At 39.4% G+C, this 12,957-nt stretch overlaps 1 long non-coding RNA gene across 2 annotated transcripts in view; it reads left to right on the forward strand.

Moving 5' to 3' along the window:
* The window catches only part of LOC132522215 (uncharacterized), a 116,479-nt gene that overhangs the window by 58,019 nt on the left and 45,503 nt on the right, over positions 1-12,957 (forward strand). Inside the window, exon 1 of one of the 2 annotated variants that reach the window (XR_009541117.1) lies at positions 10,018-10,108. The exons of the other annotated variant lie outside the window; for it this stretch is intronic. This is a non-coding gene — a long non-coding RNA (uncharacterized LOC132522215). Of the gene's footprint in view, positions 1-10,017; positions 10,109-12,957 lie in introns of those variants that run through there. 2 annotated transcript variants of the gene reach the window in all.

Consider the following 12,957-nt stretch of genomic DNA (forward strand, 5'->3'; position numbering starts at 1 on the left):
GAGACAGTGGAAACAAATAAACATCACTTCTGAATTCCCAGCTTCTTGGGCATTGGTTCTTCCTGAGGCTGTACCGATATCCTGCCCTGGATTCCTTGCGATATACTTGTATTCTTCCAAAAAACTTCCCTGTGTGCCTAAACTGATTTGAATGGACTCTTTTGCAGTCAACCAAGAGCTCACACTAGTCATTATGTAATTGACAGAGTATGTAGTCTGTCACTTATTCACCTGATTCTCAGAACAGGTTAATATCAAAAAAAAAAAAAAAAGAAGAGCATAATCCAAGTTTATTTCTTCCCTTTCCATGTATCTTTTCAAGGAAAGAAGGGTTTTTCAATTTCTCAAATTTCTTTTTAATATGAGCAAAGATTTAAGAACTTGTTATATAAAGTGCCATTGTATTTTAGTTGTTGGCCTAGATATGAGAACCAAAAATTACCTATGCTTAAGATATGGGATGACAGATTCAGGAGTTCCTATTTTAAATAATACTGAGGCCATCAGATCCTTTTCCTCACAAATTTCAACTACTTATGGGGTGATGTTGTGCCAGAAATCTCCTACCATCTGTAGGATCCAGGTTGAACTCTAATGAATAAAAAAAGCTAACTGAACATGGAATGCTATCTTTGTCCAAAATAGACATAGACAGCTTGGTTGTAGCTTTCCTAGACAGTTAAATCCAGAAGAGACCAATGAGGTCAGGGATTCCTAACCTGGAGTCCATTCTATATTGGGTGAGTCTATGAGTCCATTGAAATTTATGCAAAAGTTAAGGCCTGGGTGCATTATGAGGAGAGGATCAATATACTTCATCAGATTATCAGAAGGACATGAGTGGACAACCAGTGAAAACCCAACCTTCTTTTTACTGAAGAGGAAATTAAAGTACAGCAAAGATGTGATCTGATAAGTCACACATTAAGACAATGGCAGAGCCAAGGACTGGAATCCAGCATCCCGAACCTCAGTCAGTGTTCTTTTGCTGCAGGACAGCACCTCCCATGTGCTTGAATAAAACCCTTTTTGTTTTTTAAATCGGATTGTAACAAATAAGCAAAGCATGTTCTTTAAGGAAAGAAAGGTTGCAGACTCCAATAATTTTTTTTCTTCAGTTACTATTAGCAATAACTTAAACATTATAAGGATAGCCTCTTGGATTCTTGGGGATACCCATGGAATCAGGTAAGACAATATCTGTACCTCATAAAAGACTGTGACTGTTTACAACACTTTTATGTCTTTTATATGCCGTAATTCCACTGCAGTCCTGGGATCTGGAGAGCATCTCTTATGATCCACATCTTACAAATGAGAGAACTGAAGGTCAAAAAGTTTTAATGACTTGTTTAAAAGTCTCGTCACCTGAAGATAAAACCAGTTATAAAACAGAGGCTTTCTGGGGACTACCCTGGTGGCAAAGTGGTTAAGAATCCGCCTGCCAATGCAGGGGTCACAGGTTTGAGCCCTGGTCTGTGAAGATCCCACATGCCGCGGAGCAACTAAGCCTGTGCACCACAACTACTGAGCCTGCACTCTAGAGCCTGCGAGCCACAAGTACTGAGCCCTAATGCCACAACTACTGAAGCCCGCACACCTCAATGAAGAGTAGCCCCCGCTCACCGCAACTAGATAAAGCCCGTGCGCAGCAACAAAGACCCAACACAGCCAAAAATTGATTAATTAATTAATTAATTTTAAAAAAACAGAGGCTTTCTGACCCCCAGTCCTTAACCTATATAGCACATGTCTTTGAATTACCAAAGTGTACTTCTCTGGTTAAAGGAAATGCAGCTATAGATGTAGAGATATAAGTGACTTGTTGATGGCAAATAAATGGTAGATGAGCCAGAACTCAAATTCATGTTTCCTGAATTTTCTCTGACCACTAATAGTAAAGTGTTTTGTTTTGTTTAGGGGTACACTCTTCACCTAGTGGAGAGGCAGGATGGTGCAGGAGAGAGAGCACTGGACTAGGGAGACAGGGACCTAGGGTCTCACCGTGGGTCTATCACCTCTCAGTTGTGAGACCTTTGACAAGTCACTTAACAGCTGGGCCCAGGTTCGTTTAGGGAATTGGGCAGATGATTTTAACATTCTACCCTCTTTCAATAGAAACAGTTCCTTAGATTCTTCCATCTATATGTGTGTATATATGTATCACTACCCATGTTATAAATTCTACCTCAGAATTCTCGTGCCCCATCTGCAGTTAGAACAAACATAAAATGGACATCTTGTGAGAGATTTTGAGAGAATAAAGTGACTTTCAAAAGCTACTTTTATTAAGTTAAAAATAGCAAATTACAAAGAATGAGGCTAGTGTAATTTTCTAACTCAAAGATTTTTACGAAAGCTAATGACCTTGTACTTTAAGAATAGTGGATTGTAGGCTACTACATAGAATAGTTCAAGAATAGCAGATTGTAGGCTACTAAAATATTAGTTTTTATAGCTCTTTACTCCCAATTCCAATGTTGAGTTTGGGCAGATCCTATCTTCCCAAAGCTGCCAGGATGTGGTTGGGCACATATTCCTTCTTAGGCTCTGCTATGTATACATTCACTCCCTTTGGTGGCAGAAGCAAAGAGCAGATGTATCCAGTTTCCCTTCATAGAATTAAAGTCACCAAGTTCATCATTTCTGTGAGATCAGGGAGAATATGTTTTGGCTAAACTACAGCTATTAGAGTGTTTTAATCATAACTCAAAGCTGCCCTTAGCATGAGGAAAACAAGTACATTCTAGAGGTTAAAATGCATTTTAAATCTTTAAAAATACATATACATTGGTGAACTTTTACTGTTTTCTTCTAAACATTCTCTTCATTCTTGTTTTTTACTACCTATTTTTGAAGACATAAAAACTGCAAATAAGCAGTGATAAAATAAATGAAGTGTTTTAGAACAAATAAACACAGATTATTATAAACAGCCAGATGTTTACTTTGGTAGCCTGGCATCATGGGTCGAGTCATTAGTATTTTACAGTTAAAAGCTCATTTTACTGAGATGCATAGAAAAACAAAAAACCCAAATGTTTTCTTTTACACAAATTTGTTCTGCTGTGAAGTTTGGTGTTCCTGATCAGTTGTTGTGGGATTCTACTTCAGCCTTTTGAGATGCAGACTGTGTGACAGGGGCTGAGCTGAGGAGCTTAAGGGATCCAGATGCACTGAATTCTGGCTTGCATCGTGAGCTGGGGTGTGTCAAATAGCTCTAAGTAAATCTGTCTAATCTGTGATGAAGGAGGGATGTGGTGTTTATCAAGGAATAGGCCACCCTTAGATTTGCATAAAAGATGCCCTATATCAAGGCCATTACTAATTTTCATACTCTATTTACTTTTATCAGTATGTTGTATTTTACTTTAGCGAATTGCATTAGACAGTTGCACCAATTCTTTTCCCCAATTACCCTGTTTGGTAGCACACTCTTAAAGGTTAACAATGCCCTACTTAATAATCACATCCAACAGCCTGTTCTCATCCTAAGTGACTCTTGTCTAATTTGACATTACTGATCACCTCTACTCTGTAGCTTCCAGGATGTTACTCTCTCTCTCTGTTCTTCTCTCTAACTGCCCTTTCTTTTGTATCTCTGGCGGTTCTTCTCATTCCACATGCTCCATATGAGTTAATATTTCCCAGGATTCTATGTTTAACTTTCTCCTATTTCTACCCTCTCTCATTCACTCCCATTTATAAGGCTTCAACTACCATTTATAAGACACATTACCATTTATAACCCCCCAATCCATGACCCCAGTCTTGACCTGAGCTCCAGGCTTTCCTCATCTCCAGACTTTTGTTTCCAAGTAAATCCTAAATAGCTCCACTAAGATAAACTGATGGCCTCTCAAACTCAGCATGTCAAACAGAGCTCATTGTCCCCTCCTCCCTGTGGAAGGCAGCCTTCAAGATGGCCCACAATGATACCCATTTCTGGTGTGCACATCCTTGAGTGAAGGCAGAGTATGGGTCTGGATGGTGGGCACAGTTTGTAATTTTTTCTCTTATTCTTTAAATTTGTTCAGAATAATGTCGTCTGTTTTATATTATAAATGTTTCAAGTTCAGAAATCATACCTTAATTTGTTCTTAACGTCACCTTGTCCTTAGATGCATGCCTAAAAAATGTTCGTGATAATTTTTGTTGGATTTAGAAAACCCTTGAGTTTTAAGAAAATATTTAACAAAACAACACACGATTTCTCTATCTTAAAAAAAGACTCTCCATTTAAGAAACAAAGTAACAATCTTTACATTTGACTTTGAATTTATCTTAAGCCGTCAGTGCCTATGCTGCTTCTTCCTCAACCTTTTGTAATTGTCTCATTGGAGCCCTCACATTGGTCCACATAAAGGGGCTGGAGGCAACCTATATTTTTTAAATACACAGTCTGATTTTCTTTCCTCATTAAAGACAGAAATCAAAGCAGAAACAATTGTCACCTGCAAACTAATTCCTTCTCAAAGTATCAGTGAGCTCCTAAACCTCTCAGTGCAGTTTTTCTTTCATAGAATGAGAAAAATAATGCCAAATTTGCTGGTTTGTGGAAAGGATTAATTTGGTCACAATTATAATGATAAAGATAGCCTTGCAAGCTTTAAATAAAGGTGCTATTTCTAGAATTTTTCCACTCATTTCAGGAAAGGATAATAAACTAGATTTCACAATTGTAAAATTAGCTTTTTCCCTTTGTAATAAATAATTTGTGGGTGAAATTTGGAGGCGCAAATGAAGTGAGACATGGTTTGAAATCTAGCTAATTTTTTCCGTCACTCAGTCCCTCCTTCCTCTCTTCCCTCTAAACGACACACGCAAAACACACCTAAACCTTTATTCGGGGGTCTTTTTAGGTTTATTTGTGGATTATCAGTTTATCTATAATTAACTTTGCTCTTGGTGGAGTCTCTCTAGGAAAATGACTTCAAATTCTCAAAAATCAACTCCAGCTTAGACCATCATTATCATTGGTTTGATATTTCTTGCTGCCTGCAGGGCAGCGCTCTCACATATACCAACAACTTCCAAATTGAACCTGTCTGAAACGAAATATTATTGAACACCAAAACTCACTCTCCTTCCTAAATTCCTCTGTAAAGTGGTGCTACTATTCCCTCCTTTTCCCAGGGCCACAAACATGGATAATTTTTTATCCAGTTGACCAATATGTTCCCTTCACATGAGCCAGACATTTATTTTAGTCTATTATCAAGTCCTGCCAATTCATCAACAACAACAATCACTGTCTTCCTCTGCTAGACAGTGAATATCTCTCAAGGGGGGGGACCATGTCTTATGATCTTTTCATCCCCAGTTCCTAACACTGTACCTGGATATTTTTAAGCAGGTGGCTTAACAGATGTTTGCTGAATTAATGAATTATTGAATGATTGGACAGCCTTAACTATTATTCCCCTTGCTCCTTATTCTCACTGCTCAAGTCTAGTTTGACCACCTGAAGGTTGAACACTGCAACAGCATCCTAGTCAGTCTTTCCACATGTCAGAGCCAGAATCAAGCTTTTTGGAGGCTCCTTGGAATACCTTATATGAAGAATCTGATATATATTACTTTTTTCCTATTTCAAACATTTTTGGACTGTTTCACTCCCCTCCTCAAACACTCCTAATTGCTTCCCAAATTAAATGAGAACTTTGTATGAGTTTCAGAAGACTCCATTTAGTGAGCATTTTTTTTTCTAGATGTTTCATCTCTAAATTTTTATCTAAATTCTCTGCTCCAGTGCATTACATTTCCCAGTGGTACCTGAATGTGACTTTTCTGCTCCCCAACCTGGGCCTTTCATACGTGCTAGCCCTAAAGCAGCGTAATGCCCCTTAAATTCTCTGCTGTCTTCAGAATGGCTTGACACTTACTTCCTTTAGGAAACTTTTGCTGGAATCTAGACACCACTAACAACTAACCAGTGGATCTATACTCATGTGCATATAGCCCAATAGTTCCTTTTTTAAAAAAAATATAACATAAACAATATTTTACTAACATTACTGTTACATCTGAGAATTTACCAGTATTTTAAGATAACTATTTTTAAAATTTTATTTTATTTATTTTTTATACAGCAGGTTCTTATTAGTTATCTATTTTATATATATTAGTGTATATATGTCAATCCCAATCTCCCAATTCATCCCACCACCACCCCGCCCCCAACTTTCCATCCTTGGTGTCCATACATTTGTTCTCTACATGTGTCTCTTATTTCTGCCTTGCAAACCGGTTCATCTGCACCATTTTTCTAGATTCCACATATATGCGTTAATACACGATATTTGTTTTTCTCTTTCTGACTTCACTCTCTATGACAGTCTCTAGGTCCATCCATGTCTCGACAAATGACCCAGTTTCGTTCCTTTTTAGGGCTGAGTAATATTCCATTGTATATATGTACCACATCTTCTTTATCCATTTGTCTGTCGATGGGCATTTAGGTTGCTTCCATGACCTGGCTATTGTAAATGGTGCTGCAGTGAACACTGGGGTGCATGTGTTTTTTTGAATTATGGTTTTCTCTGGGTATATGCCCAGTAGTGGGATTGCTGGGTCATAGGGTAATTCTATTTTTAGTTTTTTAAGGAATCTCCATACTGTTTTCCATAGTGTCTGTATCAATTTATATTCCCACCAACAGTGCCAGAGGGTTCCCTTTTCCCCACACCCTCTCCAGCAATTGTTGTTTGTAGATTGCCTGATGATGGCCATTCTGACTGGTGTGAGGTGATACCTCATTGTAGTTTTGATTTGCATTTCTCTAATAATTAGTGATGTTGAGCAGCTTTTCATGTGCTTCTTGGCCATTTGTATGACTTCTTTGGAGAAATGTCTATTTAGGTCTTCTGCCCAGGTTTGGATTGAGTTGTTTGTCTTTTTTAAATTGAGCTGCATGAACTGTTTATATATTTTGGAGATTAATCCTTTGTTTGTTGATTCATTTGCAACTATTTTCTCCCATTTTGAAGGTTGTCTTTTCATCTTGTTTATAGTTTCCTTGGCTGTGCAAAAGCTTTTTTTTTTTTTTTTTTTTTCTTTTTTTTTTTGCGGTACGCGGGCCTCTCACTGCTGTGGCCTCCCCCGTTGCAGAGCACAGGCTCTGGAGGCGCAGGCTCAGCGGCCATGGCTTATGGGCCCAGCCACTCCGCGGCATGTGGGATCCTCCCAGACCAGGGCACGAACCTGCATCCCCTGCATCGGCAGGCGGACTCTCAACCACTGCGCCACTTGGAAGCCCTGTGCAAAAGCTTTTAAGTTTCATTAGGTCCCATTCTTTTATTTTTGTTTTTATTTCCATTACTCTAGGAGGTGGGTCAAAAAAGATCTTGCTGTGATTTATGTCAAAGAGTGTTCTGCCTATGTTTTCCTCTAAGAGTTTTATAGTGTCTGGCCTTACATTTAGGGCTTTAATCCATTTTGAGTTTATTTCTCTGTATGGTGTTAGGGAGTGTACTAATTTCATTCTTTTACATGTAGCTGTCCAGTTTTCCCAGCACCACTTTTCTTTTTTTAATAAATTTATTTATTTATTCATTTATTTAATTTTTGTCTGCCTTGTGTCTTTGCTGCTGCACGCGGGCCCTCTCTAGTTGCTGAGAGCGGGGGCCACTCTTCACTGTGGTGCACGGGCTTCTCACTGCGGTGGCCTCTCCTGTTGCAGAGCATGGGCTCTAGGTGTGCAGGCTTCAGCAGCTGTGGCATATGGGCTTCAGTAGTTGTGGCTCGCGGGCTCTAGAGCACAGGCTCAGTAGTTGTGACACACGGGCTCAGTTGCTCCGTGGCATGTGGGATCTCAGACCAGGGCTCGAACCCATGCCCCCTGCATTGCCAGGCAGACTCCCAACCACTGTGCCACCAGGGAAGCCCCCCAGCACCACTTATTGAAGAGACTGTCTTTTCTCCATTGTATATCCTTGCCTCCTTTGTCATAGATTAGTTGACCATGGGTGCGTGGGTTTATCTCTGGGCTTTCTATCCTGTTACATTCATCTATATTTCTGTTTTTGTGCCAGTACCATATTGTCTTGATTACTGGAGCTTTGTAGTATAGTCTGAAGTCAGGGAGTCTGATTCCTCCAGCTCCATTTTTTCCCCTCAAGATTGCTTTGGTTATTTGGGGTCTTTTGTGTCTCCATACAAATTTTAAGGTTTTTTGTTCTAGTTCTGTAAAAAATGCCATTGGTAATTTAACAGGGATTGCATTGAATCTGTAGATTGCTTTGGGTAGTATAGTCATTTTCACAATGTTGATTCTTCCAATCCAAGAACATGGAATATCTCTCCATCTCTTTGTGTCATCTTTGATTTCTTTCATCAGTGTCTTACAGTTTTCTGAGTACAGGTCTTTTACCTCCTTAGGTGAGTTTATTCCTAGGTATTTTATTCTTTTTGTTGCAGTGGTGAATGGGATTGTTTCCTTAATTTCTTTCTGATCTTTTGTTGTTAGTGTATAGGAATGCAAGAGATTTCTATGCATTAATTTTGTATCCTGCAACTTTACCAAATTCACTGATTAGCTCTAGTAGTTTTCTGGTGGCATCTTTAGGATTCTCTATGTATAGTATCATGTCATCTGCAAACAGTGACAGTTTTACTTCTTCTTTTCCAATTTGTATTCCTGTTACTTCTTTTTCTTCTCTGATTGCTGTGGCTAGGACTTCCAAAACTATGTTGAATAATAGTGGCGAGAGTGGACTTCCTTGTCTTGTTCCTGATCTTAGAGGAAATGCTTTCAGTTTTTCACCATTGAGAATGATGTTTGCTATGGGTTTATCATATATGGCCTTTATTATGTTGAGGTAGGTTCCCTCTATGCCAACTTTCTGGAGAGTTTTTATCATAAATGAGTGTTGAATTTTGTCAAAAGCTTTTTCTGCATGTATTGAGATGATCATATGGTTTTTCTTCTTCACTTTGTTAATATGGTGTATCACATTGATTGATTTGCGTATATTGAAGAATCCTTGCATCCCTGGGATAAATCCCACTTGATCATGGTGTCTGATCCTTTTAATGTGTTGTTGGATTCTGTTTGCTAGTATTTTGTTGAGGATTTTTGCATCTGTATTCATGGGTGATATTGGTCTGTAATTTTCTTTTTCTGTAGTATCTCTGCCTGGTTTTGGTATCAGGGTGATGGTGGCCTCATAGAATGAGTTTAGGAGTGTTCCTTCCTCTGCAATTTTTTGAAAGATTTGAGAAGGGTGGGTGTTAGCTCTTGTCTAAATGTTTGATAGAATTCACCTGTGAAGCCATCTGGTCCTGAACTTTTGTTTGTTGGAAGACTTTTAATCACAGTTTCAATATCATTACTTGTGATCGGTCTGTTCATATTTTCTATTTCTTCTTGGTTCAGTCTTGGAAGGTTATATCTTTCCAAGAATTTGCCCATTTCTTTCAGGTTGTCCATTTTACTGGCATAGAGTTGCTTGTAGTAGTCTCTTAGGATGCTTTGTATTTCTGCAGTGTCTGTTGTAACTTCTCCTTTTTCATTTCTAATTTTATTGATTTGAGTCCTCTCCCTCTTTTTCTTGATGAGTCTGGCTAAAGATTTATCAATTTTGTTTATCTTCTCAAAGAACCAGCTTTTAGTTTTATATTCATCTTTGCTATTGTTTTCTTTGTTTCTATTTCATTTATTTCTGCCCTGATCTATATGATTTCTTTCCTCCTGCTAACTTTGGGCTTATTCTTCTTTCTCTAGTTCCTTTAGGTGTAAGGTTAGATTGTTTATTTGGGATTTTTCTAGTTCCTTGAGGTACGATTGTATTGCTATAAACTTCCCTCTTAGAACTACTTTTGTTGCATCCCATAGGTTTTGGATTGTCATGTTTTCGTTGTCATTTGTCTCTAGGTTTTTCTGTTTTTTTTGTTGTTTTTTTTTTTTTTTTTGCGGTACGCAGGCCTCTCACTGTTGTGGCCTCTCCCGTTGCAGAGCACAGGCTCCAGACGCGCAGGCTCAGCGGCCATGGCTCACGGGCCCAGCCGCTGCATGGCATGTGGGATCTTCCCGGACCGGGGTACAAACCCGTGTCCCTGCATCAGCAGGCGGACTCTCAACCATTGCGCCACCAGGGAAGCCCTCTAGGTATTTTTTGATATACCCTTTGATTTCTTCAGTGATCTCTTGGTTATTTAGTAACGTATTGTTTAGTCTCCATGTGTTTATGTTTTCTTTGGTTTTTTCCCTGTAATTGATTTCTAATCTCATAGCGTTGTGGTCGGAAAAGATGCTTGATATGATTTCAGTTTTCTTAAATTTACTGAGGCTTGATTTGTGACCCAAGATGTGATCTATCCTGGAGAATGTTCTGTGCACACTTGAGAAGAAAGTGTAATCTGCTGTTTTGGGATGGAATGTCCTATAAATATCAATTAAATCTATCTGGTCTATTGTGTCATTCAAAGCTTGTGTTTCCTCAGTAATTTTCTGTTTGGATGATCTGTCCATTGGTGTAAGTGAGGTGTTAAAGTCCCCCACTATCATTGTGTTACTGTTGATTTCCTCTTTTATAGCTGTTAGCAGTTGCCTTATGTATTGAGGTGCTCCTATGTTGGGTGCATATATATTTATAATTGTTTTATCTTCTTCTTGGACTGACCCCTTGATCATTATGTAGTGTCTTGTACTACAAGTACTCTTGTACTACAATGTACTCTTGTAACATTCTTTATTTTAAAGTCGATTTTATCTGATATGAGTACTGCTACTCCAGCTTTCTTTTGATTTCCATTTGCATGGAATATCTTTTTCCATCCCCTCACTTTCAGGCTGTATGTGTCCCTAGGTCTGAAGTGGGTCTCTTGTAGACAGCATATATATGGGTCTTGTTTTTGTATCCATTCAGCAAGCCTGTGTCTTTTGGTTGGAGCATTTAATCCATTCACGGTTAAGGTAATTATCGATATGTATGTTCATATGACCATTTTCTTAATTGTTTTGGGTTTGTTTTGTAGGTCCGTTTCTTCTCTTGCGTTTCCCACTTAGAGAAGTTCCTTTAGCGTTTGTTGTAGAGCTCGTTTGGTGGTGCTGAATTCTCTTAGCTTTTGCTTGTCTGTAAAGCTTTTGATTTCTGCATCGAATCTGAATGAGATCCTTGCCAGGCAGAGTAATCTTGGTTGTAGGTTCTTCCCTTTCATCCCTTTACACGTATTGTGCCACTCCCTTCTGGCTTGTAGAGTTTGTGCTGAGAAATCACCTGTTAACTGTATGGGAGTTCCCTTGTATGTTATTTGTTGCTTTTCCTTTGTCGCTTTTAATAATTTTTGTCTTTAATTTTTGTCAATTTGATTACTATGTGTCTCAGCGTTTTTCTCCTTGGGTTTATCCTGCCTGGGACTCTCTGCACTTCCTGGACTTGGGTGGCTATTTCCTTTCCCATGTTAGGGAAGTTTTCGACTATAATCTCTTCAAATATTTTCTCGGGTCCTTTCTCTCTCTTGTCTCCTTCTGGGACCCCTATAATGCAAATATTGTTGCATTTAATGTTGTCCCAGAGGTCTCTTAGGCTGTCGTCATTTCTTTTAATTCTTTTTTCTTTATTCTGTTCCACAGCTGTGAGTTCCACCATATTGTCTTCCCGGTCACTTATCCATTCTTCTGCCTCAGTTATTCTGCTATTGATTCCTTCTAGTGTACTTTTCATTTCAGTTATTATATTGTTCATCTCTGTCTGTTTGTTCTTTAATTCTTCTAGGTCTTTGTTAAACATTTCTTGCATCTTCTCAATCTTTGCCTCCATTCTTTTTCCGAGGTCCTGGATCATCTTCACTATCATCATTCCGAATTCTTTTTCTGGAAGGTTGCCTATCTCCACTTCATTTAATTGTTTTTCTGGGGTTTTATCTTGTTCCTTCATCTGGTACATAGTCTTCTGCCTTTTCATTTTGTCTGTCTTTCTGTGAATGTGGTTTTCATTCCACAGGCTGCAGAATTGTAGTTCTTCTTGCTTCTGCTGTCTGCCCTCTGGTGCATGAGGCTATGCAAGCTTCCTGATGGGAGGGTCTGGTGGTGTGTACAGCTGGGTATTGCTCTGGTGGGCAGAACTCAGTAAATATTTAATCTGCTTGTCTGCTGATGAGTGGGGCTGGGTTCCCTCTCTGTTTGGCTTGAGGTGACCCAGCACTGCAGCCTACCTGGCTCTTTGGTGGGGCTAATGGCAGACTCTGGGAGGGCTCACACCAAGGAGTACTTCCCAGAACTTCTGCTGCCAGTGTCCTTGTCCCTGCAGTGAGCCACAGCCACCCCCCCACCTCGGCAGGAGACCCTCCAACACTAGCAGGTAGGTCTGATTCAGTCTCCTATGGGGTCACTGCTCTTTCCCCTGGGTCCTGATGTGCACACTATTTGTGTGTGCCCTCCAAGAGTGAAGTCTCTGTTTCCCCCAGTCCTGTCGAAGTCCTGCAATCAAATCCCCTAGACTTCAAAGTCTGATTCTCTAGGAATTCCTCCTCCTGTTGCTGGACCCCCAGGTTGGGAAGCCTGACATGGGGCTCAGAACCTTCATTCCAGTGGGTGGACTTCTGTGGTATAAGAGTTCCCCAGTTTGTGAGTCACCCACCCAGCAGTTATGGGATTCAATTTTATTGTGATTGCGCCCCTCCTACTGTCTCATTGTGGTTTCTCCTGTGTCTGTATGTGGGGTATCTTTTTTGGTGAGTTATAGTGTCTTCCTATCAATGACTGTTCAGCAGTTATTTGTGATTCCAGTGCTCTCACAAGAGGGAGTGAGGGCACGTCCTTCTACTCTGCCCAAGATAACTATTGATAATTTTTTCCAGTTTTTAAAAAAAGGTTTTTATTGAAGTATAGTTGATTTACAGTGTTGAGTGAATTTCTGCTGTACAGCAAAGTGATTCAGTTATACATTTATATATTTTTCATATTTGTTTCCATTATGGTTTATCACAGGATACTGAATATAATTTCCTGTGCTA

This window comes from Lagenorhynchus albirostris, chromosome 6 (assembly GCF_949774975.1).
Source record: "Lagenorhynchus albirostris chromosome 6, mLagAlb1.1, whole genome shotgun sequence".
NCBI lineage: Eukaryota > Metazoa > Chordata > Mammalia > Artiodactyla > Delphinidae > Lagenorhynchus > Lagenorhynchus albirostris.